Source organism: Eptatretus burgeri, chromosome 1, assembly GCF_056783735.1.
Source record: "Eptatretus burgeri isolate ZD-2024b chromosome 1, Ebu_testis_v1, whole genome shotgun sequence".
Lineage (NCBI taxonomy): Eukaryota > Metazoa > Chordata > Myxini > Myxiniformes > Myxinidae > Eptatretus > Eptatretus burgeri.
This window is the reverse complement of record NC_140961.1, coordinates 118,539,834-118,545,833: the sequence shown is the minus strand read 5'-3', so window position 1 is coordinate 118,545,833 and position 6,000 is coordinate 118,539,834. Positions and strand designations below refer to the sequence as shown.

The 6,000-nt window shown below is 40.2% G+C and overlaps 1 long non-coding RNA gene across 1 annotated transcript in view; it reads right to left on the bottom strand.

Moving 5' to 3' along the window:
• Window positions 1–1,584: 1,584 nt before the first annotated feature.
• The window catches only part of LOC147035270 (uncharacterized), a 28,445-nt gene continuing 24,029 nt past the window's right edge, over window positions 1,585–6,000 (bottom strand). The window contains exons 2-3 of the long non-coding RNA XR_015061729.1: window positions 2,147–2,270; window positions 1,585–2,046 (exon numbers count right to left, since the gene is read on the bottom strand). This is a non-coding gene — a long non-coding RNA (uncharacterized LOC147035270). The remainder of the gene's footprint in view (window positions 2,047–2,146; window positions 2,271–6,000) is intronic.

The following is a 6,000-nucleotide window of genomic DNA, read 5'->3' as shown; positions in this document are numbered from 1 at the left end:
AGGCTGATGCCTGGTCCATCCCCATTTCCTTCAGATGAGCATCAACCTGCTGCAACCAGGAAGCACGTTGTCGGCCCATTGGCCTCCTCCACTCGTGGGCTCCCTCGCTGAGAGAATCTGGTGAGCACGATCAGCGTCAGGAAAACGGGCAATATGTCCATTCAGACACGGCTGATGCTCACGGACTATGCAGGTAACAAATCTCATTTGAGTCTCTCTCAGAAAGCGTTCGTTGGACACAAAGTCTGAACAGTGATAGCCAAGGATTCTCTGAAGAGACTGGGTCCCAAAGGAATAAAGTCTCCGTCTCGGATGCCTGGTCAGAGTTCAAGTATGGAAGCACCAATAACCTGAAGGCTCAGACTTTCGCCCTCCTACACAGGTAACGACAGCACCACAACCCATGCTGCAGTGTGTCCATGACTCCCCAGGCCAGACAGAGATGTCTGTTGACCTTTGGCTCACAGCCAGCAGAGAGATGAATATCACTGCCAAGGTAAGTGATTCTAACAGTGACCTCAACATTCTCACCACAAACAGGTACAGACAAGATAGCAGCATCCATTATTTCAATGAAAGCCTTGAGCTTAGCTTTTGCCCAGGAAACCCGTAATCTCAGTGGCTCTGTCTCCTCATTCAGCACATCGCGGCCCCCCCAAAAGGATATCCAGAGTCTTCGCAAAGAAGACTGCATCATCTGCAAAATCAAGGTCAGAGATCTTGACATTCCAAAACGATGCACTGCAGCTTGATGTCTCCAACATCCTCCCCAGAATCGAGTCCATACAGACGCTGAAAAGTGTGAGGCCATTACACACCCCTGAGTAACTCCATTAACAACTTGAAATAAGTCGGAGATGGCAGCACCACATCTCACAGCACTCTCAATATCAGAGTCAATTGCCGGCATGGGAGTGTTAAAATGGGTGGAGGAATTGTTGGATCCTGTCAGGTCTCGTCAGGTATCTTGGCATGTGCCAGAGAAGCACGTCGCTGCGTCTACTTTCTGCTGGTACACCAGGGGCCTCCATCTGGCCATCCCATAGGCAGATGCCTGACCCATCCCCATCTCCTTGAACTCCTCCGTAGTCACAGAGTGCATCCGGCCTCATTTGTCCAGTTAGATCCCAGGTTTTCTAAGAGGGTGAACTGAAGTGTATCACTTGGAGTCATCTTGCTCATGCTATGGAGTCATCTTGCTCAAGAGTTACAATGAATCCAGGTATGGAACGTCAACAGAAGACGTCACCTGGATCTTCCCTTGAGTGCCTACCTACAATGAACTTGCAGCACTCCAAGGTGAGGACAAAGTCTACACAGAGAGCAAATTATATCTCTCAGATTGGCTTCTCAGCTCATGAAACCATGTTGACAAGAAAACTCCTTGGAAATTACCCCTTCATCTCTTTGGCTTTACATGATTGTATTTGCAATCACAAAGTATTAGTACTGCAAGTGATCTTTGTGTAAAGTCTTCCAGGAACCTGAATGCAATGTAAAATGAAAGAAAAAATTCAAATAAATGCTAGTTGTTCCAGAGAGAAAATGATTTGGGGAAAGTTTTGAACAGCATTTGATCAGCAAGAATGTTATTGTGAACAAAAGGAGAAGTAGTAGATTAAATGAACTTGTCAAATAATGGCATAATCTTTTTTTTACATTTACCTTGAAACATTTGCAAAGTCAAAGTGAACACAGATCCAATGGTAAGTGTAAGGAACACAATGTTTGTGGTGTCTCTTAGTTTGCAGATCAAGTTCGATGGAGGTCCCACATACAACAGGTTACTGGCAATGCAGCCCCAGAGTGACACTAACAGTAATCCAATGTTTTGTGGGTTTGAGTTTTCAACATTGTGGCGTTTTCTGCACAAATATAAAATAAGAGCAACAACAGGAATATTCACCAACCCAAGGAGCATTAAAGTGAGCAAGGTAATTACCAGCGTGTCGGAAAAAGCCAGGAACTCCTTTGGCATTGGGACACACACATTGCTCCTCTCATGTGACCACATATCTTGTGGACACCTCTGACATTCATACGAGTCTTAAAAAAAAATAACAGGATACAGTTAAATTCATTATTTCTCGAACATAAACATTCATACAAAATATAATATTTTCCCCATTCGATTAAACTTTCAAACCTGTAAAGTTCGAGAAGGTTCTTGCAGTGCAGGGTATGCAATCAAAGCAGCAAATTGGTTCCCCTTTCATTGCAACTTTCCGAGTTCCTGGTTGGCACGGTTTGCTGCACACAAACTCAGGAATCTGAAAGAATGTGACTGATTTAATCTCCCAAGCTAATGGATTATCATCACAGTTATTATACATCAGCCACATTAAATAGCAGGTAAGAAAGTCCTTTTATTTATTTCGGTGTGTGTGGATAATGGCAGAAATTTTTTTTACAGAATGTAATTGTATTCTTATTCAATTTTAAGTCTATCAATTTCTCACCTGAACAGATACAGTGCCCTCAAAGTAATCGCACCCCTCGACTTTTGTTACATTTTGTTGTATTACAGCATCAATTTAAAATGGATTAAATTTTTTTTTTAATTGGCACCGATCTCCACAAAATAACCCATAATGACAAAGAGAAAACATGTTTTTTGAAATTTCGACAAATTCATAAAATATGAATAACTGAAGTATGAATGGGGGATTTTCAGCGATTCATTTTTTTTCCTTAAAAAATAAACCCCCTTTTTATCCCAAGGTATATTTATTTGTCTCCCCCTTTAACCTAGGGGCACTCTTTTCAAATAACCAATGCAATAAGATAAAGATTTGTTCAAGTAGTAAAGTAGTCATGTGATTTGTTAAAGGTGATTCCAAAGAAATATCTGAAACATCTCAGCCTCGGGACACTCTTTTTCAAATAACCAATGCATATTGTTTTGCTCACTCATTGAACCTATAAAGATTTGTTCATTCTAAAATTCCTTCAATAGTTAAATTTTCTTTGCACAATAATCCCCATCTAAAATATTTAAAAACAAATATTTGAATCTTTATATTTTTTAAGATACCCCTTTTGTGCCATAACGAAATGATAAACTTCTCTTAATGCTCGTTTGACCACTTCCTGAGCCACAGGTTATTTTTTGTTTAGCCACGCCCACTTTTCATAAACCCCGCCCACTTTTTCCGAAGCCCCGCCCGCTTTTAGTGAAATTTTATAAGCCCCGTCTACTTTTCCTTAGCCCCCGCACACTTTTCACGAGGTATTTTGCTTCGCCCCACCGACTCTAACATCATTTCCAGTTCATCTCTGACTCACAAAGAAATCACCAGAAAATTCTAGAATGTCATGCTTTTGAAAAATTTGCCTGGGCTTGCCCAGGGAATTTCCAAAGGAAACCACACCCACCAGTCTTTCCCTTTAAAAGCCTCAAGCCCAGGCTCCATTTTATACATATTTTTTTCTGGCAATGGTGTGCTGTGTGCTTGCCTGGAGATTGACAACTTGTATGGAACTAAACCTTCAAGTTGATGAACTGGATTCAAACCTCTTATCCATTGAGGAAAGATTTTATTTCCCGATTTTCAGTTTGATTTAAGCATCGACTCATTTAATAATTAAATAACTTAATTAATACATTCTTATTTTCTCTCTCAGGAAATTGTATCTGAAAATACCGATTTTGCCACAACTTGGGGTGAAATTGTTGGCTTGGTTGAAGACCTTGTGAGCAACCAAGACCCACAGAACGAGCTAGGCCTTGAGTGGGATGACTTTGGGGTTCCTTGGAGATCGACTACTTGTATGGAACTAAACCTTCAAGTTGATAAACTGGATTCAAACCTCTTATCTGTTGAGGTAAGATTTTATTTTCCTATTGTCAAAGTTTGAATGAAGCATACTCATTTAATAATTAAATTACTTAATTAATACATTATTATTTTCTCTCACAGGAAATTGTATCTGAAATACGAAATGAAAATACTGCTTTTGCTACAACTTGGGGCAAAATTGTTGGCTTGGTTGAAGACCTTATGAGCGAACAAGACCCACAGAACGAGTTCGTCCTTGATGACCCAACCAAAGAGTTATACCTTGGAGACCAGCAAAATCCTGAAAAAGAGTTTTGCAACAATAGTACTCATTGTGAGTTATCAAGACAATATCCCCGAACAAGTTATACCTTGATGAGCCAGAATACAAGTTTTACCTTGGAGACTCACAAATTTCAGACATTTTGAAAAATGGAGTTTTCCTTGATGATCCACTGTTATACTATGTGAGATCTATCACTTAAACCCATCAAAATTGTAAAAATGGAGATTTCCTTGATGATCCACAGTTATACTACGTGAGATCTATCACTGAAACGCACAAAAATTGGAAAAATGGAGTTTTCCTTGATGATCCACAGTTATACGATGTGAGATCTATCACCGAAACCCACAATATTTCTGGAAATTGTGATTCTACCTTGGAGTCTTGGAAAGATGGTTATATTTTTGGAGACTTGAAATGTGGGTTCTGGCTTGATAACTCACAATGTGATATGTATCTTGGAAACTCAACAGGAATGTGGTTATTCCTTGGAGACTTGGAAAGTTGGGTTTATTTTGGAGACTTGAAATGCTACCACTCTTTGGGATCTAAACTTATCAAGAAAGTTCTTACTCCCCCTTTCTACATCATCAAACCTAAAAGCCTTAAAAGACAGAATTGGAAGATGAGAAAAAAAACGAAAAAATATGTATAGGTTGAAATCTCATTTTGAAAAAGACATTGAGTTGGGCGAGGGTTGGGGGGTTGGGGTTGACATTTTGAATGTGAGGGTTGGGACACACACACACACACACACACACACACACACACACACACACACACACACACACACACACACACACACACACACACACACACACACACACACACACACACACACACACACACACGTTAAGCCTTGACTATTCAGTTGAGGATTCTGTGTTTGGGGTTCACAGATCTAAGAACGTCCCCCTTCATACACATTATATACTGTTATACACATCGGACTTGGTCCTCGAGTGTCCACAATGGTGTATAGTAGGAGGGAGTGAAGCGCCAACCCATTGCTCCCATTGCACACACACACACCAACAAACAAAAGTTAAGCCTTGACTATTCAGTTGAGGATTCTGTGTTTGGGGTTCACAGATCTAAGAACGTCCCCCTTGACACACATTATATACTGCTATACACCTCGGACTTGGCCCTCGAGTGTCCACAACGGTGGATAGTAGGAGGGAGTGAAGCGACAACCCAATGCTCCAATTGCGCGCGCGCGCGCATACACACACACACACACACACACACACACACACACACACACACACACACACACACACACACACACACACACACACACACACACACACACACACACACACACACCAACAAACAAAAGTTAAGCCTTGACTATTCAGTTGAGGATTCTGTATTTGGAGTTCACAGATCTAAGAACGTCCCCTTTGACACACATTATATATTGTTATACACCTCGGACTTGGCCCTCTAGTGTCCACATCGTAGTAGGAGGGAGTGAAGGACCAACCCATTGCTCCCATGGGTATTATCTGCTTCGTTTTGTCTTTTTTAATTCCTGTGAATAAAATGAAGCTAAAATCTCTTTCCCTTCAAAATCATATATCTTATAAGTCCAAGGAACCATATCTATTACATAATTTTAAAAAGTTCGTTCGTCCATCGTTTAATATAATCTTTTTCAAAATGCGATTTCCACCTATATATTCTTACGATATCACCAACTTTGAACATAGGTTTTCTGATATTAATCTCTTTTTCATATTTTAATTTTGTAAATTTTTCTGATGGTTTCATATTAGTTGACATGGAATCGTGTCATTATACTTATCCACAATATCCTGAATAAAAGATGACCATTGTTGTGAACCGAGTTCTTTGAATTTTTTATATAGTCTCTCTTTTAAGGTACGATTGAAACATTCAACAACAACGGCGTTCCCTTCATTAAAGGTA